The 25,871-nt window shown below is 39.4% G+C and overlaps 1 long non-coding RNA gene across 1 annotated transcript in view; it reads left to right on the top strand.

Annotated features, from left to right (window-relative positions):
* The window catches only part of LOC117831670, a 209,307-nt gene that overhangs the window by 111,448 nt on the left and 71,988 nt on the right, over window positions 1-25,871 (top strand). Inside the window, exon 3 of the long non-coding RNA XR_004635043.1 lies at window positions 11,353-11,456. This is a non-coding gene — a long non-coding RNA (uncharacterized LOC117831670). The remainder of the gene's footprint in view (window positions 1-11,352; window positions 11,457-25,871) is intronic.

The following is a 25,871-nucleotide window of genomic DNA, read 5'->3' as shown; positions in this document are numbered from 1 at the left end:
CCAGCGTCAAGGAGTATCAAAAGTATAAAATATTGACTTTGAGGAAAGGCTTGTGCCCGCCCTTCTTCCCCCCTCTCCTCCTCCTCCTCTTCCCACTTTACAAGCTCGGGTTTACCCGGGATGCTCAAGGGCAGAAAGAAAGAGAGAAAAAAGGCTTTATGGAAAATATCACCCTCCCTCCTCTCCTCCTCCCTCTCTCTATCTCTCTAACTCTCCCTGCCCCCCGTCTGTCTCTCTCTCTCTCTCTCTCTCTCTCTCTCTCTCTCTCTCGCTCTCTCTCGCTCTCTCTCTGAGTGTGTTGTCTCTCTCTCTTTCTCTCTCTCTGTTAATGCCCAGGCTAAATCCTTTTACCATCACTTTCAATCACTATCTGAGCTTTTATCTGCTCCAGCCCTGCTGTCTGAACCGGGGCAGTGCAACTTTCCCTCTTCACTCCGGCTCCAAACTGTCCCCCACAGGCTCCGGTCTAAACCCTGCCCAGTGGGAAGGAGCAGGAGGAGGAGGGGGTGCGATGACCCTGGTGTTACTGTACTCTCGCCCTTAATCTGTCCAGATGTGAATAAACGTACTGTAGCTCACACTGTAGACGCACTGATATGGGACCTGTAGTTTGTTGGTGTTTTGAATGTTCATGGTGTTATTTTAGCTCTTTATTGAATTGTTTTAAAGTCCTTTTAACACTCCACAGAAGGTCAGATAGATGCTTACTGCTGTCAAGGTTTCTTCAGCCTGTAGTTTAGGAAAAAATTATAACATAGACTTGGATAAGTGATCAGCCCTTTAAACGTCCCATATTTTGTCATGTAACACCTTTAAAATTAATTTAATCACACTTTCATGTTCTGCAAAAACATAAAAAGTTGATAATTTTAAGGTGGGCAGGAAATGTGTGATGGTTTTGATGATTTTTTTTATGAAAGTCTGGCATGCTTTGCAGTGAAACTTCTGCCTCAGATTGCTGAAACCAGTTGCCATCAGTTTAATTTGTGTATCCAGCAGATGTCAGCTTTCAGGCCCGTTAATAGAACAGTTATAAGGCCATCTATGGGTATAAGTTCCAGCATGTAACACTGAAACATAGAGAAAAGTCCAAGAGGCACAGATATTTGTGTTATAGGCATACATTATATATAAAGTTGTTTGTAGAGCTGAAATGAATTGCATAGCTGATCTGGACTGGTTTTCCTCCTGCAGTATGGAGAGCTGTCCGTGGTCCTGAACTGGAGGAAAGCCTATCATGTCTCATCCAGACGATTGTGCATAGCTGCCCGGAGTTTAAAACACACTTTGTCATGTTATAGATTATTATTTAACAAGGAATACAGATTCATCAGCATATTTATATACACATTTACCACATGACCGTATAGTTAATATTGTTCACTGTCACTGTACACCTGTAAACCACAGTAATATATTATTTACTTCTTATTTCCCAAAAAATATATATAAATTAAATATTTTTAGATTGGTAATGTTATAATACAGATATCTGGAGGATGCCTGAATACTTTCCCCCTGTAAGTCAGCTTCATGTTGTGCATGGGGCACTTCAGTCCTGAACATGCTCAACGTTAATGTCAGCTTCAAATTGACTGCGTAATACTATTTCCAAAGTTTTAAATGTCACCCTGACGATGTGAACCGACTCCCTTCATAGCAAACTGCTGTTGTGTAATCCAAATTACATGATCATCTAGGAGACTATAGGCTTAATACAGACACTACTGAAATGCATTATGGGAAATGTAGGCGCCAGCTTGTTTGGAGCTTTCACACAAACTGCAGACTAGACGTCAGCATCTCCTGGCCTCTGCTGCTTCAGTTTTGACCTTTTTATAGAAAAAAAATCTGACCCAACACCCTTGTCTTTACTCACCTCCTGTGGTTTATCTTCACACCTCACTGTTGTGATGTAGAAGTGAACTCTCGGGTGTTTCAGTGCACTGTGGCATCATTGTTGGGTCGGCTGAAACAAGCTTGAACACTTCAAAACAAGGCTGCTTTGATGGCTGCTGCTTTCACTGCCGTTTGAGAAAGCTGCCGTACCTCTGTTTTTACTCATGATTCAGGGGATGCTTTGACCTCATATATTTAAGAAGTAATACAGGAGGGATAAATAAATCACTTTTAGGCAGATTTTTTAAGAACCCATGGATAAGGTTTACCCTCTCAATACTTGACTTCTCAGATAGCAATATATAAATATTTTCTTGAACTCTGGTACTGAGATGATGAACAGCCTTTGGGTAAAGGTCAGGATCAGACTTTTTATGACACAGGATGACAGATTTATTGTCAAATGTTCACTGACACTCCTACTTATCTTGTTTTTAAAGCTGTAGTTTTTCCTTTTTATTCCACAAAAATACTGTTTCTTCCAACACAATGTTTCTTTAATCATCATCATCAGTCAGCCTTCATTTATATAGCTGCAGTTAATTCATAGCAAATGTTATCTCAAGACACTTCACAAAAACAGCAGGTGTAGACCGTCTTTGTTATAATATTTACTAAGTCTCTACAGTAAAATAAAATCCAATCTGTTGGGTTGAATTCAATGATTAAAAAAATAAAAAACATGTGGATGGATTTGTGATTGAAATCAATACAGCTGAGAGCGCAAAGAGGTGCAAACCACCAAAATTACTGAGCCTAATAAACACTTGTTTTATACCTACCCAGGCTTTTTATTTATTTCCTTTTTTTGTAAAAATTTTTGGTGGGATTTTTTTTGCCTTTATTTGAAAGGACAGATTGAGAGAGCCATTAATCATGGGGAGAGGGAAAGGGCTCCAAATAATGCCAGGACTGGAAATCGGTCCTCTGACTCGTGCAATAAGGGCTGTAGCCTCCATACATGGGGCGCCCCTTTTTATAATTGTTTGCATGGTGAACTAAGCCTGTTGTTTCATGAAGCCAGCCCACTTTAATGTGTTTCTTAGACATGCACCATTGCACTGGTTGAGCATCAGTATATGCCAGTATTTGCCCTGCTGACAGACATCAGCCCACTTGTAATGTGCAATGTTTGGACCCCTACCTTATTGCATTTTGTCTTTAGTGCATTTGTTTTATACTGGCGAGCTAGTTCACCTGACTGCTGGTTCAGAGAAGAGGGTTTTATTGGGCAGAGGAACAACTCTGATCAGAGAAAATAAAGAAAATGTCTACATGAGTATTACCCTGTCTCTGAGAACGATCAGCAACAAGCAGTGAATTACAAGTATCAGTATCTGAATCAACCATCTGCTAAGTTTTCATTTAGAACATTTGCATCAGCCCTTATTTTCACAATCAGTTCATCTATCGTGTTTTTTAAGTCACAAGTTGTTCAGAAAATCAAACCCTGATGGTTCATTACTGTGAGTTTAAAGGAGACCTATTATGCAGATCCTTACTTTAATACATACATATAATGTTACAACACAGTTTCATAATAATGAGATACATGGATTTTGTTTTAATCCTCATACTTGTTTTAGAGAAGGCTTGTTTTGAGAACTTTTCAAGACTTGGCCTGAACCTGACGTCACGCTCTGCTGTCCTATTACAACAATCATGAAGGACACGCCCACCCGGCAGATCCAATGCGGCTCTTTCAAGGTCACCCCATCCAGAAGCTTGTTTAAAGTTTCCCCCTTTTTTCTTGTTGATTCTGTATGAGCCCAAAAGTTTCTTGTAAGTGTTCTTTTCGTTGTGAGGGAAAGCCTCAACTGTTCTCAAAAGACGAAGGCGACAGAAAACAATGGGATGTTTTTATATTTTTGGGTCAGCCCCAACGTAGGTGCTTGTGCTCGCCACTTCACTGATGACTCCTCTGTAAACAAAGGCCAGTAAAAGCTGGATTTGTGTCTCTATTGTCACTGAAATCTGGGGATGTACCATCTATAAAGCTCGAAATCGTAAGCTGTAAGCAACATCATTACAGCAGGGTAATGTAGCGTATGCTAACGGGGGGAACTAAGTGGGCTCTGACTGCTAGCCGCAGATGTTTTCTGGAAATGCCCAACCTTTTTGTTATTTTGTGACAAAGATGTGAGAAAACCAACACCCACGAGCCGTAATTAACTTTATATCCGTGGAAAAGATGACAAAACAAAGCATTACAGGTGTCATCTGAAGAGTGGTGAAATTAAAGTTTGCACGGACGCGGATGAGATATGTTAATTTTACCAGAAAATCCGTCAACTGTACTCTATAGGTGTCCCAGCATGACGTAATGAAAGGTGAAAATCAGTGTAATAGGTCTCCTTTAAATAATTAGCCAGGGGTCAGGGAGTACTTAGTTGAGTTTTTGTCAAAGGGTGAAGTTTTGAAGAAAGTTCTAAACCCATTTTTCACATACGCACATTTTAAATGAGTGTTATTACTCTAACATGTTATCTTTTGGATTTCTTAATTTCTTTCAGTTGGTGTCTGATTAGTTATTAATAAAACCAGTTAGAATGAAGCTGTTTATAAGAGATCCCTGAGCAGACTTCAGAATCACCGTGCTGATTAATAGATACTTCACTAGTTATCAGAACCCTCTCGCTTAAGCGGCTAATCTGACATGATAAACCTGCTGCAGGATCCTCCAGACCCCCCAAAGGTTCTGCACCTAATTTTGGAAACCTCTGTAGTAACTAACACTATTGTTCTGCCAACACAGGAACAGATGTGTGTAATGATTTCACAGGGAGCAGGGACAGTGTAATTCACACCTCAGAGGTGAGTGACAGCGTTTGGGTTTACATAATTACGGAACACCTCCGGTCACATTTTAAGAAGGTGGTGAAAACACAAGGATGAGAAAGAGCCGTATGATTCAGAGGAACTTTTGAACGTCTGTGTGAAACACTGACAGTGTACACATGAGAGGATCAATACTTTGTCCTTGCAGGGCCTTCCCTGTTTCATTTTTTCCCCTCTGCTCTCCTTTTTATGTCGCTAAGGACAGAACCCCCTTTCCCCAGCTCTGTGAACAGGACCAGACTGAAAGAAAAATTCCCCCCTTGGGGATCAATAGAGCATCACAAATATGGCGGCTATAACAGGCTCTTGATATAGAATAACACAGATCTTTAATCGACACCACACCTTGCTGAAGGAGGGAGGGAAAAAAGGGAGCTGGCTGAATTTGTCCAGCAGAGTCCAAGTCAAACATGAAACACAAGCTGTGTGCTGTAGAGGTTCAGAGGTTCAGAAATACTTCCAAAGGTTTTCAGGTTTCATTTTGAAGAATTTGAGACCTTTTGAAATAAACACTCCTTTTACTTCTTCTTCCTCTTTCTCTAATCGGAACCACTGAAAACCAAGTAACAAGCTTTCTGACATTTCCTTTTTAGGGTTTGTTTACAAAATAGACATCTAAGTACTAAGTTCATCAAAGTCAGTGGTTCTCTACTGGTGTAGACCAAAGCACTGTTGTAGTCAATCTCACAATCTTGAGTCTCAGTTGAGTCTTGAGTCCCCGAGTGTTCGAGTACACATCATCAGAGAAGAATCAGAGTCGAGTTCCCATTACTGAAGGATTTCTAAAGAGGACTGCTGTTTCATTCTGAACTATTCTTTATGTGAATCTGGACTGACTTTGATAACAATGGCAAAGTATCTTCACTCAATATTCAGTGATTAATTCAATTGAATATTTGGAGTCACATTGTTATGGGCGGAGCCATGAAATGCCAATCAAGATCTGAAGGCCACGCCCACACAGCTGTCAGGAATGGTCCAAACAGACATAATACCACTTTTTTTGACTAAGTTTTCTTATAATTCTGAACATATATTTCATTCAGATTTTTGTGAGTGCTTAAGGAGACTCAGCTTTTGTTTCCTTTATTCATTTGGGCTATTTCTAAAGATCAAAATGGGCTTTAAAGCAGAGGTTCATCCATGATTCAGTGTTGGTCACTGAGTGTCAGCTGGACTCCAAACATGCCTGAGTATGATTAAGCTCCAGCATTATTTTCACAAATGGATCAGGATTACATGTGTAGGCAGGCAGTTGATCTGATTGCATTTTGATGATGTGCTGCTCTGTTTCTAAAACAAAAAAATCAAGGAGCATGTTTAGCCAACTTCACATTTTCTGCAGTCTCTGTTCATGAGTTTACACGTTACTGAATTCACTTGACTGTGCATCAATAACCTGAAAGAAATGTCAACCCTCAACATGATGAATGAGTGATGTTGTTTTTTGGAATTCAATTATGTCTCACTAAATAAGAGCATCAATAACAATAGGACAGCCTGTCCTGGCTCATGGACCTGTGCACACTTTGTAGCACAGCAGGGCATTTCTGCGTTCATTTCCTGCAGCATTACAAGTGACCTAACCATGCTTTATAAACTTAAACACTCCTCTTGACTTCATTCTGACTTGGCTCTTCCTGAATATTATGTAAGTTTTGTGATTTATTTAACAGTTTGTATAGAAATCTGCTCTGTGAATCATTTGGCTCCCTGGAGTGCGCACACTGAATCTGAAAAGTTGTGTACATTGCCTCGTGTCAGTATGTGGGAAAAACCAGATGACAAGATGCTCCACTGTTTTCTTCTTCCTTTTCTTCCTCTCTCCTTCTTTCTTTATGCTCCCCCCTCTTTCACTCTCACTCTCTCTGTGTTTGTATTTTGGCAGAGGATTGAACTGTCAGAGTAGCCTAGCTGGCAGACCTTGATAAAAAATATACCCTTCATCGTGGCAGCCTGCAGAGTTTGGACAAGGTTCAGGACAGACCTCATCCCACCCTGTCTAACTCTCTCTCTCTCTTTCTCTGTTACTCACTGAAACAGTGACGTAAAAGTCAACCTGGGTGGGAGTCACGCTCTTGCATAAATCAGTTTGGAACTTTGGTAACGCCCCAAAAAAGTTGCGCATGATCACAAATAATTTATCTATCCATCGAGAAATGCTTTGAACAGATGGCCAGGCTGTTATCTCACACACTGAAAGACACACACACACACACACACACACACACACACACACACACACACACACACACACACACACACACACACACACGCACACACGCACGCACGCACGCACACGCACACTGTACAGTACAGCATTTTATGGTTGTAGACACAGGCTGATGTCCTTAAGAGATCTTGTCTGAAGCCATTAGCTCACATTGTCTTGTACCTCTGAATAGATGGATTTTTTTAAAGGGTAATGCCACCCATTTCAATACATAGAGGTTTGTTTACAGGTTCTCAGCAGTGTATATTAAAAGTCATATGACGCCTTTTTAGCTTATTGAAACACTGAATAAGAGCAGTCTCTTGTAAAAATCTCCACCTGTTTCTCAGCAGTGTATATTAAAAGTTATATGACGCCTTTTTAGCTTATTGAAATACTGAATAAGAGCAGTCTCTTGTAAAAAATCACTTCACCTGTTTCTCCACCTGTGCTTTGGTGGAAGAGATATGAGGAGTGCTAGCTAGTTGGTTGGTGCTCAGGTAGTTTTTGGGGAAGGAATCCATTGTTCACAACATTTTTACCAGGACCAATTATCATCGGATATTTTATTATCTCCACATTGAACAGTGTGGGAACTCAGTTGTAACTTCTAGAAAGACGACCAGACATCACTTTGCATGGTAACTTCATCTTTACTGGGAACTTTGCAGCGTCACATCGACAATGCATGGCATGGCATTTTTTTTTTACATTTTTGGCCTTTTTGCCTTTATTTGATAGGACAGCTGAAGAGAGACAGGAAATGTGGGGAGTAGAGAGTGGGGTGGAAAACATGCAGGAAATGGTCGACCGGCCGGGAATCAAACTGGCGACCCCTGCTACGAGGACTGTAGCCTCTGTATGTGGGGCGCTTAGACCGCTAGGCCACCAGCTCTCCTCTCTCTTTCATTCTAAGGTAACTACGTCTTTTTACGTCACTGTTTTACGTTACTTATTTACGGCACCAGAACAGCAACATAAACAGGGGGAATACTACCATCTTGTGGACTGCATAAAGAACTGTTTTTACCATCGGTAACATTAATTGGAGTTATTATCTGCGACCAACCATATACATTGTCACTACGCAAAATAAATAATATTATATCGTATCAATGAACTAAAGATACAACAAACAGACCCGGTAATTTTAACCTGTAAAACAATAAATAAGTTCTATAGTAGAAATCAAAAGTTAATCGATGCTCCTCGTCAGGGCTACAGGAGCTGAAAGCCAAGCTGCAATAAGCTAGTTAACTGGATGATTTTAGCTAACATGCTAGCTAGCTAACTAGCTAGCTTGCTTTTTTGTTAAAAACGTTAATCTGGTTAATGATAAAGTTAACTGATATTAAAACAATTGTATATATATATATATATATATATATGACTGGCCAACAGCTGCTTCTAATGGAAAGCTCTGGTAAACAACTTACAAGTGAAACACATTAACTAATGTGTATAAATAAAATAAAAAAAATTGACGACACATCTCCAACTCCTCCTGTTGTACAAAACTCCTGTCACTTTTAGGGGTCTGTCATGTCGTCTCTCTTTTATACAGTCTATTGTAAAATATAAAGCTAATGTCAGGCAGATATAAGACTTTTGTGTGGTGTTGAAATAAAAAAACATGATTGAATCATAGAAGCTTGGTGCTGAAGAGTCTGTTTGATTCCACTAACACAGTCTGAAGTCTAGCACAGCCCTCAGAAACACCTGAATCAAACTGTGTGTCAATAATTGTTTTTATTTTTTGAAAGTGCAGATTGGTTTCACTTCCCTCACTTTATCCTCTTGTCTTTTCTTTTTTTTTGGTCAGTAATCCCAATATGTTCCCTTCCAGATTTCAGGACACCTGTCACTATGATCATATGATGTTCTCTGAACTACCAGATGGGTCCTCCACAAAATGAAGAGGGACACACATACACAAGCATGCACACACATGACTACACAACGCGCACACACAGAAATCACGGTCTCCTAGCAACTCCTAGTTAGTGGTCCTACCTTGGGAGTGATGCTCTTTTCACTTAGATCAGGTGTTTGCCCACCAGGGAAAACAGAAATAACCTTGAAGTGACCCTGAAACACACACACATTTCACCTCATTCACATGAACCGCAGCTAACCCTCTTACCTGGTCGTCCTGAAACAGCCTGAACACAAGCTTCTTTCTTTTTATTTCCCCACCTCTACGTGTTATTTTTCACACCTTGTTACCCTTCAAAATAAGAGGGTTTCTTAAGTTTATTTTTAGGCTTATATGCCTTTAATATGAGGATAGGATAGTGGACAGAGTAGGAAACTGGGAGAGAGAGAGTGGGGAATAATGTGGTAATGGGCCCCGGGTTGGAATCAAACCTGGGCCGCCCCCTTTGAGGCAAAATAAGAGTTTAGGCTGAGTTACAGTCAAAGCTTTCTCATTCAGCATAGCTAAATTAAACAATTGGATCAAAGCCAGAGAATAACAGCCATCTTTTCACACCTTTTCGATACACTCCAGTGAAGCTGGAGCTGGTTGTGAGCTACCCTCGGAATAATTGAAGCCAATTAAGTGGTGAAAAAAAGAGACATGTTGGGATTCAGGAGGAGGCATGCTGCAAGCACAGGTACTGTAGACATATAGTGTGAGGTATGGCATGTACACACCCTTAAACATTTGTTGAATTATTTCATACTGGCATCACATTATTGATTAGTTTAACAATAGATAGATATTTGTCTCATTTGTGCAGGTGTACTAAAACTTAGAAATAATCAGGAGTAATTAAGAAGCAACCTCCAGTGTTGAAAAATGAAGCAGAAGTGCAAAAAGAAAAATGCAGTTCTTCAAGTATCCACTAGAGGCTGGTGTCAAAAGCCAAAAGTCTGTCTAAAAAGTACATTCTTAACTGCAGAATTTAATTATTCTTAATTCTCTGAACTTTTTCTTGCAGCAGCAGAACATTGTTTGTGTTTGGCGTCCAGTCTCCGACCTCATCACTCCCAGCTATTTCATTTTTCACTTGCAGAAACTGATGAGTGATGAGATCATATCTTTAACCCCCCTCAGTCAAAGCCTGCACAGGGGGATGCTGGGGTGGTGGTGGGGCTGCCAATTTGAGCGCACATTTATTCATAGCTGCTGTGGGGTCAGGGGGGAAGCAGAATGCACAGTTTGCAGCTTAAATAGACCACCTTATTGGGAGGGTATGTTTTTGTCATGTGATTGTGGGAATGACGCATGTCAAGTGTGAAATCAGTGCTGCTCGAGTTGCCTGCCTGAGCTAGCATGCAGGCTTAATTTACTTTATTTATTTATTTATTTTTTCATTTATATATTTTTAAGTTATGTTGGCCTTTTTGCCTTCATTAGACAGGACAACCAAAGAGACACAGGGAATGTGAGGAGCAGAGAGTGGGGGATGATATGCTGCAAAGGGTCGTGGTCAGGATTCAATGAAGACTGATGAGGACACCATCTGTACATGGTGCATGTGCTTAAACCACAAGGCCAACCAGCATCCTGTAACAGCAGAGTTAAGTGTGTTTACTGCCTGGTACAACAACTGGTTTTGGTCTGAAAAGCTGTCTTTTTATTTTGTTATGACCATCAGGGTTGACTCAAATGTTCTGAATGTATTAAGGCTAAGAGTTCTGCTTGAATTTGCATAATCAGAAGCATGATGAGTTAACTAATAGACGGTTGCATTGTAGCTGTTTGTCAGGAGGCTTAGTGCCCACCTCAGCTCCACCTCTTAAGCTGTTTCTGGATTAATGTAAAATTAGGTGAAGAAAGCATTACCAATATGGTGACCGCCAGCGTTGGGCTCATACGACCTCTTTAGACACCAGTGGGTGACTTCACTGAATCTACGTCCATGTGTTGTACAGTCTGTGGGAGACATGAGTGAAAAAGACACCTGTGGGCCTCTTCATCACCTATCAGTCACTCTGTAAGGAGGGACGACAAGCAACCGACTCTGAGATTTAACAGCATCTGTGGAGGACTCAGTGTGTGTCCTGTCTCACACTGGGCCAGCAGCATAAACACTAATCTACTGAGGTGTGTGTGTGTGTGTGTGTGTGTGTGTGTGTGTGTGTGTGTGTGTGTGTGTGTGTGTGTGTGTGTGTGTGTGTGTGTGTGTGTGTGTGTGTGTGTGTGTGTGTGTGTGTGTGTGTGTGTGTGTGTGTGTTTGAGCAAGATGGACTATACAAAAGAGGCTTTGTTTAGAGACATTGTGTGTTCGTGCAGAGCTGCAGGGGTGTGGAAGGTGAATCCATGAGTGAGATGCGCTACATTTATGTGTGTGTGCATGTGTGCGCGTGTGTGTGTGTGTGTGTGTGTGTGTGTGTGTGTGTGTGTGTGTGTGTGTGTGTGTGTGTGTGTGTGTGTATGTGTATCTTTGTCTGTGCAGGTGCAGTACACATGCGGTGGCCTCTTTCTGCGCGTTGCCGGCAGCATGACTGAGCCTCCAGAGTGTCCCCGCGTGATCCAGTGATCGATGCAAAACCTCTGGAGGTGCCTTTCACACACTCACAACGCACACAAACACACACACACACACAGATGCACACACTTCTGTCAGCTCTTCACTGTAAAGTGTGTGTCGCCTGGCTGAAGGTTACGGTAACAAACCCAGCGTCTCACTCACCTTCTTACTCAATGGATCAATCAATTAGTCACCCACACACTCCCTCATTGGCTCCCTCATGTGCCACGTCACTGACCATAAAGTTGCGTTCGCCATCGTCAGCTCTACTGCTAAGTCTCATTGATGTGACGGATGCAGACACTCACTTCCTCATTCATGTGTTGAGTGAATGGGTGAGCTCATTGTCCACTGACTCATTCAGCTGCTTCACTCTCTCTCATTAGTCAGAGGATCTGGGAATAAGGGCCACTTTACGTATGACCATTGTTGTTTGTGGTCGTGTCATGTTTGTGTATTTATATCCTGTTATGAATGGGGTTCCTGTTAGCAAAGCTGCTGCAGGATGTTGCTGTAGGTGTGTGTGTGGATGTGGGTAATGTGGTTTGCATTAGCATGGAGTTCCTTGGAAGGGTTGGAGATTTTGGTATTTTACTACATTCTGTATAATTCAAAAGTCATCGTTAACCATGTTAGACATGTAAGGGGTGATGTATAGTGAGTGGGTCGTTCTGAAAAAATAGTATCCCTTCAGGGTGAGACAAGAAGTGTTGACACTTTGTATTAATTAAAAGGTGATTTTATTGATTTATAATTCTTTTTTTATTCAGCTAAGAAATAGTCCCTCAGATTTGATTGTTGGTAGCGCTTCCATGACTGCAGAGTTCTTATCAGCCTACTTTCATTCTTGGTGAAGTCACAACATTATCATTTTCCATTGGCATTCTTAACATATGCAGGTGAACAATGTCCTCTTCCTTGAAACATTTCTGTTGGCGTTTTCCTCTCACTCAACCAGTCCTGTAACACTGCTGAGGCCCATATTGTGTTGCTTTCTGTGTCTGCTTTGTGCCTGTTTTCTTCAATTTGCTCAATGAAGTGTTTGAACATCCCTCCCTAGTTTCTGTGCTGTAGTCCTCCACTCATCTTCCTGTCTATGCTGATGACTGATCCATCTAAAGTTTGTTCTCCTCAAAATTTTTTAGATCAAATTTATATTTCATCCATGTTGTCTACCGAGGCTATGGGCAATGAATGTTTTTGTCACATTGTAAAGAGGGAGAGGTGAAATCATAAGCTTTATAGAAATGCAAAAGTCTATTGCACAGATTGATTTGATATGAGGCATGTGATCTAGTTGTCCCTGCAACACTCTTGCTATTCAGAATTAAATACCAGTTATTGGGTTTTGACCAATCAGGATCCAGAATTTAACATAGCTGGGAGATTAGTAAGAAAGCTTGGTAATAAACAATACTAACCACATGTAATTTGATCATCCACTTATTTTCTCTTTGGCTTTTGTCTCACTCTGTTAATCTTTTCTTGTGAACTGTTTTAGTATTTCATTATTTGTATTTTAGACTTTCCAGGACCTCGTTCTCAGTTAATTTATTTTCGTCTAAGCCCGAAATATTTCTTTTTTTTAAGGAAATAAGCGTACAACCAATGCAAGACAATCAATGACAATGACATACAGTAGATAAAGTAATTTATGTATGTGTTACATGTTCCCTGAAAATAATTTCCCCCTCCAGTTGCGAGCTGCTCCTCCATTCCTGCGGTGCATCAAACAACAAACTCCAAATTACTCCCAAAAAAGTTTTTCAGTGGATACACAAACTTTTCTCCTCCTCCATTGAGAGAACATTCAACTCGTGCTCAGAAAGCAAAGTTTATTTTGAGGATGAGAAAACAGTCACATAAACTCAAGTTTGTTTTATGAGTAAATGGCTATTGGAATATTTTAAATTCACAATATATTTCTAATCAGGTCATGCAGATTTAAATGATAGATTGATTAATGTTCATTTAATAGTTTTTATCAAACTTGGTTGTTTTGGCCGAGGAATAACTGTAGTTTTGTACAGGATCAAGATCAGACTGTTACACTGGTGTCTAAATAATAACTGACCTGAATCCCTTGCATGTTATAGGACACTTGTCTTTGCTCTTAGATTGCCTGTCCTGTTATTTTAGAATACTGTTTCCATATTCTGAGATATATAGTAACGCCTATGTGAGTAGGATGTGCTCCTGGAGATAAAATATGGAAGTCAGAAAGGTTTGGAAATTGGATTTCAGGTGGGAGCAGGTTGAGAAATCCTGATTTAACACTTTGAACTTTTATTGACCTTTTCCTTTTATGCTGATGTTTTATGATTTATGCTAACAGTCGTAACATCAGCATGTAATTAAGTGGTTTTCTATTCAGCATGAATGTAACAGCGCTGGAAATATTGAATCTCTCAAAGTTAACCAAAGATGAACACATTATTTCCCATGTGCTAGCATAGCCACTTACGTGCCATCTTAGATTTATAACTGAGGCTTAGCAGCAAATTAAAGTCAGAACAAGAGGAGGATAAAAGATTTACAGTCTATTCAGGGGAATGGTCGGCTAACAGTCGTTCAGCCTACTCACACCATTATATCCTTCATTAAATGAGCTGTAGAGGAGAGAATGAGATTTATCCTGCTGCTCTCGGGGCAAACAGGGCACAGTCTCTTCTTCAGGCCGACGCTCCGTGTTGACATTGGGGGGGATAAATCCAGCACGATCAATAGCAGCTTTTCGTCTCATTGATTCTTTCAGACAACCTCGCCCTCGTCCCACCCTGAGGTTCTTCCGCCACGCTGACCCTTCTCCATCACCTGTGGACCGTGTTCATTCGTCTATCTACATATAGATCCTATCCATTTCACACACCAGAGACAGTGACATTGTACAGAGACAGCAGCTGTTAGTGGATTCATGATGTCATATTTAAAAAAGAGAGAGAGAGAGGAACATTTTAAAACACTACATATTATGTAAAGTTTGATAGTTGATCTGAAAAATGAACCGCTTTTATCTCTTTCTAAAATCCCTGAGCCAAAACTAAACTCTTCAGATCAAAACTGAAAAACCTAAGAAGTCCTTGAAGTTTACACAATTAAACAGTTTAGATGTGGATGTTAAGTTGAACAAATAAGACATTATCACCCTCATTAGTAGGCACCAGAGTTACTTGGAATTGCTCGGCTGTAGGAATATCCGTTCTCATTGATCTTTGTAACTTTTAACAAAAATTTGTTGTCATCAGGTTTTCATCATGTTCAACCCTCACCATAAGATTTAAAGGTAAACTTCATTATCCCCACGGGGTAATTTTTTTAAACCCTCCTGTTATGTTCGTTTCTGAGGAACAGCAGTAATGTTGCTGGGTCAATTTGACCCGGGGCATATTTAATTAGCCAAAAGTGTCGGAACCCCAAAAAATCCCAATAAACATTTTTTTTAATCTCATTATTAACTCCATTACTAACCATTTAAATCAATATTTAGTGCAATGGTGTTTTGTAACTCTCACAGATCATGGTTTCATGAGGATATCTCACACGTTTTTCATGAAAATCCATGTTAAAATAAAAGTGTGTGTGTGTGCGTGCGTGTGTGTGATTGGGGTGAAATATGTCACACAGTTGCAAAGAAACAATTAGTATTTGACACTTGTGATCCCTTTAATCCTCCATAAACAGTATCTTTATCTATAAACATGCAGGGGGGTTTGCAAATATGTTAAATAAACCATTTTCATTTTATATGTTGATTTCACCTTTTATGCCAAGCGGAAGAAGTTTCATACTAAAAAAATACTTCTTTTTTTTTACTTAAAAATTTGACCCTCAACATAACAGGAGGGTTAAAGCTAGCAGTGCAAAACTGTATATAAATATGATGGTCCAAATTACCTGTAGGGGTCATTAGCACAGTCTCTCTTTGCTAGCCTTTTTTTACTCCTAGCCTGAAATGTGCACATTAAATGCTCAACCAAACTGTCTGGAAGCATTGAAAAGTCTTCCCAACAGCAAGCTCCAGCGTCTAAGCTATATTGTACACAATCTTTAGTCCTTTCAGCATAACCACAGTTGAGTTAGCGAACTAACTGGCACGTTTACCCCTTAAAAATAACACATAATCCTAGCAGCTGTCTTTCAAATGGCTAATGCTAATTTTGTTGCTAAAACGGTGTTACGATAGTAGCATCAATGCTTTTTTAGATGTAAACCCAAGGCATGTTTGCTCCCTGCACATGTTGATACAGAAAATACAACCCTGTATTCACTCTGTTTTTTTGCTGCACACTTCAACAGAAAACAAGAGTGTCCATTTTCTTTTTTCCCCTCTCTGTTTACTTTCTACTGTTACATTGTATGAACATGACAGCAATTTTCTACTAGAAGGTTCAACAAAAAGTGTATTACTTTCTAAAGTAGCATCACACTACTTTATTTTTAGCCTCTGAGAACGTGATCTCTGATGCATGCAGCAGATCTTTGTCTCTTAAACAAGAAGTCTTTTTTGTTTCTGGGGTTTTTCCACCACTTATGCTGAAACGCTCAGACGACCTGATTTTTACACTGAATTTGAGACTGAATGACTTCTCAAATATTTATTGGAACTACAGTCTAAGAGGTATAACACTCTTCTTAGATGGACTTTTCCTCTGTCAGTGTGATATAACTGATGTGTGAAAGTCCTCCGTAGGTGTACGATGTCACAGATGAGCATTAGTGTGACTTTTCATGATTGAAAAGCCGGTGGGCACTGAACAGGAGGACGGCCACTCTGACCTCTCACTGCAGCGGTGTTCTGTTTCCATCACACTACCAACGGTGGTCTTTGTTTATTTCTGTCCTTCCTCGGGGGTAAATAAGACCCAACTCTGCCAGAGAGAAACCCGGGTAATGAAGCTTGTGTCTTCGGTGGCTTTACATCCAACAGGTCAGGGGTCAACCTCGGGGATGGAGGGGAAATAGATATGAGGTTAGAGGGATCTATTTATATTATATAACTTTATATTATGTTTCTGTGTGTGTGTGATTGTGTTATGTCCTGTAACAGTATCTGTGCCAATCGTTATCACACGTGGGCTAAACGTTTCACAATAAAACTAAAACCATGCAAAGTGTGAAAAAACACCTGAGTCTGAGTTCAAACACGTCAAGTGAAATAATTAAATATCATAATATACCAAAAAATAATATCACATCAGAAAGAGATTAATGAGGGAATTTGCACGTTTTGTGAAAAGGATTTATTAAGAATTTTAAATGTCAGAATAATTCTCACTATAAAACGATAAGTAAACAAATAGTGAAATAACATATCCTTAAAGGTACAGTGTGTAGAAATGGGGATATTTGATCTACCAGTCAAATTCTAGATTGAGACACTCCCTTGCTCACCCCTCTCGTCTGTGAAGCGATGGTGGCCTTAGAGGACAAGAAGCGCCTGTGATGCATGATAGGTATGATCCTCCATTTGTCAAACATTTACCGTCAAAAACTTCTATCAATACAATTTATTTTGCGCACAACCACTCTTCTTCTTCTTCTTCTTCTTCTTCTTCTTCTTCTTCTTCTTCTTCTTCTTCTTCTTCTTCTTCTTCTTCTTCTTCTTCTTCTTCTTCTTCTTCTTCTTCTTCTTCTTCTTCTTCTTCTTCTTCTTCTTCTTCTTCTTCTTCTTCTTCTTCTTCTTCTTCTTCTTCTTCTTCTTCTTCTTCTTCTTCTTCTTCTTCTTCTTCTTCTATGCACGGCCACTCACTCTACACAAAACCGTGTTTGTAGTTCGTCTGTTCTGTTCTATAGTAGAAACATGGAGGTGCAAGATAGCACCTTCTGTAGAAGTGGACCTGCTCCTTATGTAGAAAAACAATATGACTTTAATATTTAGGTAACTTAGATGAAACATTCTGATTAATATTATAGTCAATTTCAATTAAGCCTGTTCTGCTGTATGCAGCTAAATGCTACACACTGTACCTTTTAAATGACAGTACAACTGTCCCTTTAATTAAATATTTATAATTTTGGAACAGATAACATCCCAAACCTGCTGACTTCAAAAGGAGAAAAAAAAAAGATAATGAAAAATATAATAATAATTTACACAAGGAAAAAGAAAAAGAAAAGCAGAAATAATTCCGCTGTCAGAACAACAACTTTGGGTTCTACATTCACCTTCAAAGACTTTTTCAGAAGTATAAAGTCTCACTTCATCTTCATCTTCATCTCTATACTGGCCTGTTAATCAAGACTCCTTCTAGCTGTGACCTTTGCTGTCCTCTTAATTTTACAGTTTCTCTAGACGATTCATAATAGCACCTAAAATACATTACCCATGGTGCACTACACGACACTTGTATCCTTTCATGGGCATTACATGACGTTAATTTGTCTGTTTGCTTCATAGAGTGGAATTGGACTTCCACCAGATCCATGTCCAGTCCGTCTGTGTGCTCGCTTGTCGGTCAACACCCACCAGCTGCTTTTTCAGAACGTAGCAAGGAGCTGATATTGGTCACATGACACACGCCAACACGTCAATAAGGGGAGCACTGGAACACATTTATTTTTCACTTGCAGCACTGGTTAGAACTAGTAAGTTAAGAACACTAATGACCTACCTTTTTAGTCTTGCTTTTAACTAAGTTTTATTTGTATTCTTAATAGTTCTATTTATTTATTTATTATCTATTTCAAATTTAGTCACTTTTATTCTACTTTATTTATTTATGTACTTATTTATTTATTTTAAGTCTTGCATCTTAAGTTCTTTTAATGGTTTAATATTTTAGTGTTTTATTATCTTAGAAATGTATTTTACTTTGGTGATTTTAATTTCAATAACATCTTATTTTATCTCCAGTGTTTCCTCATTAAGATGTCATGAGAGCGTTTCCTCAGTTCGTTCAGCAACTTATTTTAATTTTTTATTTATTTATTTTATTTTTGTTGTTTTTATTACTGTTGTTGCATATTGTGTTCTTAACCTTAGGATTGTGGGGTGGGTTTGGCGTCGGGGCTGGGGCTGGGATCTTTTTCTTAATTTATTCTATTGTAAGTTGTTTTTATGTACAGCACTTTGTGTTACAATGTCATTGTATGAAAAGCGCTTTATAAATAAAGTCTGATTGATTGATTGATTGATTGATTGATTGATTGATTGATATCCAACTTTGCTCACTATGAACTAAGACAAAAAACAGTAATAATCTTATCGATATCAGCCTTCAGGATCAGGTCATTGTCAATCATTAGTATGTTATAAAAAATCCATACTGTGCATCACACATGGGCAGGCTGCGTTGAGTTCAACCTTTCATTTGATTCAGCGCTCTAGCCGTTTTGTTAAATGTTGTTTCTCGTCTCTCCTGACCGTGGAGTGTTTTATGGTCTTTTGCTGTTTTTTTTTCTTGTACCTCTCGCTTCAAACACGTTAAAACATTTCTGTGAAGAAACAGCAGCAGCAGCTCATCAGGACCCAGTGCCACCAGTAACAGGGTGAGAAGGAACCTCTGAAGCCTGCAGTGCCTGTACACTGCTGCGGTTCAGTGTATGACTTCAGTGCAGACCAAAGGTTCGCCATATCTAAAAACATCTTCTTCTTCTTCTTCTTCTTCTTCTTCCGCTCTCTGATATCTCCCTTATTAGAGCCAGACAAAGAACATTGATTCTCATGCAATTATTTTTTCTGCTTCACCACTACTGGATGGTTTCTTTCATGCATTAGAGTTGGTCTGCTTTGGTCCCGGCTTGTCAGAGTGTGTGTAATATTTTATGGGCGTGAACAAGCATATGTGTGTGCATGTTTTCTTCCTTTCATGCGCACCACCCTTTACACAGGTAGGTGTAACTTTTCTTTGCTGTTTCCATGTCAGTACAGTCTTCTCTTTTCTATATGCGTGTGTCCTTTTTTTAATCGCAGTATTGGAGTATTTTCCCACACCGTGCTTGGTTTGGGGTTAAGGGCCGGGGTGGTGGGTGTTAGTATGGGAATGTTGCAGGCAGTGGGTGGAGGTCTGGCCAGAGATTAGCCCTCCTCTGTCTGAGTGATCCCAGGACTGCAGTAAAGGCAGGGCCTGCCTCTCCTCTGCAGCTCGGCACGTAGCCGTTAATGTAAACACGATCAATATGTTTGTTGCGAGACCTGCACGACTAAGAGGAGAGATTGAAACCACAGAGCCATGAGGTCGAGATCAAGCCTCATTTTCACTGTCTTTGTGTAAAATAATCACATCTACGTGTCCTTCCTGTTGTGAATGTCTTTACTGTACTTTATTGTTGTTCTACATTATTCTATTAAAACACCTTTGTGCCAGTCTGGCTCTGGAGACAAAACTAATGCAGCTGCATTTTGAAGCACTGCAGAAGTCCAGTTCCCCTAAAGGGCTCTGCAATCTGGTTTAAGAAAACTTAGACTGGAATTAAAACAAAACAAATCAACAAAAAAACTTCCCAGGATTGTGAAGACATAACATTTATTACGAAATTACTTAATTAATTCATTAATTAAGATTAAATGCTAGAGTTAATACATTAAGGGAGAAAAAGGAAACATAATATTGATGTGTGTCTGTGTATAGATAGGTCTATGAAATAAATCAAGATTAAAATGTACCAATCTAAAAGCAAGAGAGGGTGACATGATGGCCATATGAGAGGCAGCAAAATGCAGTCATAAATAATGTATGATTCCATGAAGTACCATATAACTCAGTGTATAAGACACACTTTTTATAGCTTTGTATGTTACAGTGGGCTTGTTTTTCAATGTACCTGTGTAAACAGCAAAAGGAGGTCTTTCATTGGGTAAGGGGGCTTTACTCAGAAATGGCACTCGAAGGAACATAGCGCTTCTCTGCATGCGCCAGTTTGGCCTGGTGGTTGGGTAATATGGCCGATATGCAGAGGCTGTAACCCTCAGTCAAGCGGCCTGGATACTTGTAACTAGCAGGGTGGCAAAAACAGTTGGAACTATAAAGAGATTTACATCTGCATAGAAACTACACATTGCTGAATGCAAAGGAAGTTTATCTGTTTCTCTCTGGGGCCCCCAAAACAGACTATACCTGTGCGACTTATATTCCAGATTTAATGGTAGTGATGCTTAAGTGATGTTCAAAGTCTGGAGTTTTGGTTATTTTTTTAATAACAGCACCTCAGTGGGATTTTGAGTGAGGTTTTCTTCTTTCTGGAACATGACCTAAAAGTTCCAGTTTCACTTCAGCTCTTTAGCACAAAGTGAGCTTGTGTTTCTGAACAATTATGATGCTTATTTTTTTTAACTTGAGTTGATACTTGAGATGTTACAAAGTTCTGTGAAGCATTCAGTGTCAGGTCTGTGGTCCAGCAGAGATTTCCAAAGTAGCAGCAGACTAACTTTCATAATTCCATCTGCATTGATCACAGCAGCTCAGAGGAAGTAGAAGGGTCAGAAGTTGAACGTCCTACCTTTTCTTTTGTGTTTACCTTTCAAAGCTCTTTACAAAAACACATCACTGTAATGTTTGCCAATGTTTTACCAAAATTTGTAAATGTGCAATTGCTCAAACCATTACTGAAATCATTCAGTCAGCTGTAATGGTCTCCTGTTCTACATCTTCACCTGCTTGCAGCACTATTAACCTCTCACAGATGAGTTTTGAGTATTTTAATGGCATGAGTTTTGTCAGGCAAACAACACCACAATGCATATTTTATAGACAATCACTTTACCCGAGAAGTTCACTCAGCATTTTTTAATCTAAAGAAATTAATTCTGTGAGCTGGTTTCTTCAACTTCTCTCTTTGTGCTCGTCAATAATTCTGTACTTGATTTCTTTTTTCAGCCAAATTATTATCAGCTTTCTACAATGGATGAGTCACATGTGATTATAACTGTCTGCTCTGTAATCTCTCTTTCATCAATCTGTTTTCGCTACACGTTTTTTTCCTGTTGCCATTCTCCACCTGTCCACCAGGTGCCCTCAGTGTGCTCCCCTCTCCCCCACACCTGTGCCTCTCTTGTCTCTAATCAGCTGTGATCTGCTGCCTGCTCTCCCAGCTGCTCCTCAGCTCCAATTAGTGTCCCTGCCTCCTTTCCTGTTGCCTGTTGCCCTGCCTAGAAATCTGTTTCCTTAATGTGTGTCACCTGTTGTCTCCCTGTTGCACAGCCACTTTCCAAATTACCTTTAATTCTACCTGCCTATTTGTGTCTGCATACGGTAACTGATTATGAATAAGTGAAAAGGAGAATATCAGGTTACTCAGCTGAAAATGTTTGTGCATCGAAATCTCTGCATGAGTGTTTTGGATTAGCTTTGCTTCAAAGAGAGAGACTGTTTATATACTTTTAATGCTAGTTTTTAAAATAATAACAGGAGTAGAAATGACATAATTTAAACTGAAAGCTGATGCAATTATCAAATTTGTCTACCATCTGCATACACAGCTGCCAAAGTTGATTATAAATAAATAAATACATTCAGCTTTCAAAAATAAAGGGTCAATTAGCGAAATAATGGAAGCATGATTATAAAAGTGTTTATTTCAGATTATTTGCCACTGAATCATTTAAAAAATAACATTTTGAGATGCCATAAAATATACCTTTAACTTATCATCATGCAACCATGATGTCAGTAATAGATTGGACTTTTCCTGGACTTGCTGTTTCATAGTGTTCCCAATATTTAACAGACATGCCTACTGTAAGGTTTCACACATACATAATACTGAGCCATTGTTAATGTTATTAGTCACACCTGTATTATTATCAGGTCAATGTGAGAAAGGACTGTTAGACTGCAGATTAACCCTGAAAAAGAGATCAATGATTGCACTGCAGGAAGTGTTAGAAAGGTGTTAATGCTATTTTCCTACCTATTCAAATTTTTTCATTCTTAATCATCGAAACAGATACCATCTATATTATTATTATTATTATTATTATTATTATTTCATTTACTGTCCACTTTATCTTCATTTTGTAATCATGCACATTATTATGTGTTAAAATAATGTAAAATAGCCCCTTTGACATTCAAGAATCAGTATTTATATGTAAAAATTATGTCTTTCTGTGACCAATATTGTGGTTTTCAAAGCAAGATAACTATCTATGACTCCATGTAATTATCCCAAAAAGACACTACTGTTAAATTAATTAACACCTATGCTTTTCCAGTTCACAGCAGTTTGATCACACCTTCTGCAGGCACATGCCAACGTGTCCTTGGTAGGGATGTTTCAGAACAAGTAATTTCCTAAGTTGTTTGAAAAGAAAAATACAAATTCTGACAAACTGACAAGTCTGAAAAAAACCTCTTAGAAAATAGTCAGAATTTATATTCATTTAACACGGCTTAACATAGGATCACAGACTCTGTGGGTAACCAATGTCAACTTGGTTTGCTGATTTTGCAGCCCTCGGTCCTTCACACAGGTTAACGTCTGCATGGCTGTGCTGGTTACACTCCAGTTGAGTGGCAACTTACCAACTAAAGCAGACAAAGCCAACATACAACTCTGTGTCCATTCATTTTCTGGATCAAAATACTGACAAACTGTGCTATTATACGAAATGCCACCTGTCATCTGTGCTTGATTATATACAGGTATAGAGCACTATAGCACTATGGCAGCAGCCACCAACCACAGCTACAGCCAAGACTACTGGCGGGTGGCTGTACTACAGCTTTAAAACATCACCTCTAGTACCTAAAGTCGTAAAATTATTAAGAATTTGTTAAACTGGCTAGTTTTGGTGCCAACTAGCGAGCCACATCGGATATCACAAAGGTTCCCTTGGGAATGAAAAGACATCCAGTTGACTCTAAACCACACATACTTAAGTAGAAATGAGGTTTTACTGTATGGGCTTTCATTGTTTTAGTTTGTGCTGAGAAGCCACACTAACTCAGAATTAACTTCCAGTATAAGCTGATACTGCTACACTCTACATTATTTATAGTCAGTGACCCAAATGAAAGGAGAAAACTTGTTTTCTGTGATGGATTAATAACTTGGATAAGTTTCCTTTAAAACACAAACTGATTGTCTGAATGCAAGAGGTTTAGTACCTCATTCTGAGCTGTATCCCATTTACAGATGTGCTCATAACTTTACATACCCTGGCATAATTTATTGTTTCTTGGGTTGTTTCTGTTGTCTTTATGATATAAAAGGAGTAAACACAGTTGTTTGATAAAAATTTTGCTTCACCCAACCACTAACCATGAGTGAAAAAAAAGGTTTTCTCTTATCATTCATATGCTCTGAAAAATGGCCAAAAAAATCACAAATTCTGTCAGGGTATGTAAACTTATGAGCACAACTGTAGTTTGGCCCCAACATTGATCAGATTGGGTTAATGGTTTAGCAAAATCTCTAGAATTCTCCATGGCAGTCAAATCTTCCCCTCAGAGAGAACAAAGTTCCACAGCACCACCTGTGAGCGTCAGTCCTAAAAGAGGAGACATATTGTCTACAGGTGGAGCTGCTTATCTGTGCTCACTCTCATGGCGTCTTGTGGGAATCGTGCTCCAACAATAGAAGCCCAGAGGAATCTGACGGAACTGTGGCACGGTCCGATCTTTGTTATGTGACTTGTGGGCCCGGGAACATTTGTTCTCCTTCATCCCTCGATATGTGTGGGATGAACAGATCCTTCCCAGGAGAGTCCAAAACATTTGTTTGCTTCGACTCTCTCTCTCGATGTGCTCCATCCTTCTTGCCATCTTTTCTTTTCTCCTGCCAAGCGTCTTATTATTCTTTATCTTGTTAATCTCTTTAATCTTAGTCTATTTCTATTTTGTTTGATTTAGCTTTTTTTATTTATTTCCACCTCCTTTTATTACAGTTTGTCTGTAATCATGTGAGTGGAGTTTGTACAAAATAACGCCCACACTTGCAAAATAACGATCATTTAAATACTCACACATGACACGGGGGGATTATTTTATGGAGGAGTGTTAAAGTAAGTAGTTTTCATGCCTGCCTTCCTGCGTAGATAAGTTGCACAATGCTGAAAAAAAGAGTCTGCATCTGAAATAAATTAAGCCATGCTAACATAACGGCCAAAGGATGCTAACAATGGTTGGTTCTTCAGTCCATCTGCAGTCATATCAAAACAGCCAGTGGATGCCTTGCTATTGAATTAGCTTGAGTATACAGAACTGTTTGCTTGAAATACCAGTCATATGTTGAGTTGAAGATGTAGCTCAGTTGGTGCCATAGCTTTGTTTAAGAGCTACAGCCATAATGCTATAATGCTCTACTACCCTGATGTAAACAAATACAGATGACAGATGGCATCTTGTAGCGTAGAGAGATTTAGCAGTATTTTTGATCTACCAGCACAGTACAGGCATGTGGATATTAACCTGCAAAAGGGCTCTGCGAACCTTAAGGCTGATTTGTACATACTTGTGCGTCGATGTGTCCGTGTCGCTCAGCAATTCTCCGCCGAAAAGCTTGAGGGCAGTTCTGGTCTCTCTGATAGCCGGTCGCCTGCTTCCGGCCCCGCTACGATCTCTGTTTACTTTTCCACAGGGATTCAGAGCGTGTTATGTTAATCTATAGCTGGTACATGTTGCTGTTTATCATACAGATATGATTACAGGGAAGAATAGAGAGGAGGAGATTAAATATGGGACCCCCTTGAAAACGAGATGCTGCATCTCAAGGGGTTATCCTAAAATAAATGAATTACAAATACACGACCGATGAGCGGGGATCCCGGAAGTGCTGTAAATGCAGGAAATACAATGCGGCTGACCGATCCAATCACAGGGCTTGCAGTCCATGTCGTTTCTATGTGTAGTTACAATTTGAGGAGGTGCAAGTCAGCTACCTGTGTAGGCCTCTGCGTAGGTACAGGAGCTATGCGGACCTCCTGCGTAGGCTACTCCGTTAATTCGATGCAGAAGTATAAATCAGCCTTTAGACATGTTCAGCAAACCAATTTGACATAGTTAACTGATTGAATACCTTTTTAAATGTTTTTTTTTTGTTTGGCAGTGACTGTGGAGTCAGCTAGCTGATGGATGTGGAATGTGGTTTACAAGGGTTGTGTTGTGAAAAAGATCAGCAATGTTGCCTGTTAGAATAATGTTAGAATCAGTAGCAACACAACTATGATCTAACATATGCCAGAAAGCAGGACAAGGAAACAGTGCTCTGCTAATATTCACACCTCAGTAGTTTTGTTCAGTATTCCAAGTCATTATCATCATTGCCATACTGAACAGGGTTTTCACATATTGCAGGTTTTCTCTTTTTTGTACAGGGTAGGTTGTGAGTGTAGCATTTCTGTCTTAGTGTAGTTAGTTAGCATAATTTAATTCAATAATTTTGTATAAATCTTACTAGTATATTCATCATTTAGGTCATAAACTAATGCTAACCATAATTTAGGGTACAATGCCATTGGAACATCATTTGTAAAACAGTCCTCTTTGAATCAGCGGTTCCCTCCC

Source organism: Notolabrus celidotus, chromosome 19 (genome assembly GCF_009762535.1).
Source record: "Notolabrus celidotus isolate fNotCel1 chromosome 19, fNotCel1.pri, whole genome shotgun sequence".
Lineage (NCBI taxonomy): Eukaryota > Metazoa > Chordata > Actinopteri > Labriformes > Labridae > Notolabrus > Notolabrus celidotus.
The sequence above is the reverse complement of the archived record's forward strand: the minus strand, read 5'-3'. Positions and strand labels throughout refer to the sequence as shown.